We start from the raw sequence: 1,081 nt of genomic DNA, 5'->3' as shown, positions 1-1,081 counted from the left end.
GCGCTGCACGGCGATCGGTGGAACTCAGGGGATAGCCAAGACATCGACATACGGCCGGCCCAGCACCCTCTCCTTTCCTCGTCCTCTCTTGCTCCTATACAGCTCCCGTGTGCTCCTCCGCCATCAGCGTTACTGCAAATAGGCCAGAGGAGGCTTGCTTGCAGTACATATAGTGTAAATAGCTACTTCGCCATCAGCGCCCCTAGTGGCAAGCTTGCGTACTACACACAACGAGCGGGGTGCAGACGGGTGCGGGTGGCCGGGCCAGCTGGGCATCGTTCGGTTCTTGTCCCTTGTTCTTCCACCGCGATTAGCGTGGTGGTTGTTGTATATTTTATTTGAATTCAGATGCTTGGATGTTCGGTAGGAACATGTCAGAATAGGACGTAATGGCATCGGAACATAGGCCTAGTGACCTTTTACTGCTGATATTCGCATTATAGAGACAACCTGAGAAATGGCTAGAACAAACTATTATGAGCTTTTCTAACGCGAATCGTTTTCTGAAGCAGTCGGTCAGTCACAAGCGTTTTGCTTTCGCCTAAATACTTGCAGGCTGTTTATGGCGCAGATTTGGCTACCCAAGCAGGCAGCCAGGCGCGGTTTGATTAAAATGCGCCGTCCGCCGAGGTGGCTCTTCTTTTCAGTCCGTCCTAAACCCAGTTCCGCTCTATTCTCCTCCTCTCCCCCATCATTTTCCACCCTGACCTGCCCCACCCTTCCACCTCCTGCCCTTCCCCTTCCTCAAACCCGTTCACGCTGGCTTTGCAGTCCTCTATCCGCAAAGTTCTCGCCTCTCTGGTTGGCTGGCAAGATACCATCGCCCGCGGGAATGAGCTCGTTAGTTTGGCGTGGCGTGGTGTGGCGGGGCGGGGCGGCGGGTGCCGAGTACCCTTGCATTACTTCCAGGCTGCAGCGCTACGGGGTCATCAGCTCGGACGCAGCGCCGCGGTGCCACCAGGAATGGAATTAGGACCAAGCGGCGGTGTTCCGGCTCGTTTTATTGTTGTTAACGTTTCCTCTGCCATTCTCATTCGTTAAAGTCCGGGTTATTCAGGTTGGAGTTGGAAAAGGGTGGGGG

At 54.7% G+C, this 1,081-nt stretch overlaps 1 protein-coding gene across 2 annotated transcripts in view; it reads right to left on the bottom strand.

Annotated features, from left to right (window-relative positions):
• Nucleotides 1-1,081, bottom strand: part of LOC113209418 (uncharacterized) — a 78,642-nt gene that overhangs the window by 73,229 nt on the left and 4,332 nt on the right. The gene's annotated exons all lie outside the window — the stretch shown is intronic.

Source organism: Frankliniella occidentalis, unplaced genomic scaffold (genome assembly GCF_000697945.3).
Source record: "Frankliniella occidentalis isolate FOCC.00 unplaced genomic scaffold, Focc_3.1 Scaffold295, whole genome shotgun sequence".
Taxonomy (NCBI): domain Eukaryota; kingdom Metazoa; phylum Arthropoda; class Insecta; order Thysanoptera; family Thripidae; genus Frankliniella; species Frankliniella occidentalis.
The sequence above is the reverse complement of the archived record's forward strand: the minus strand, read 5'-3'. Positions and strand labels throughout refer to the sequence as shown.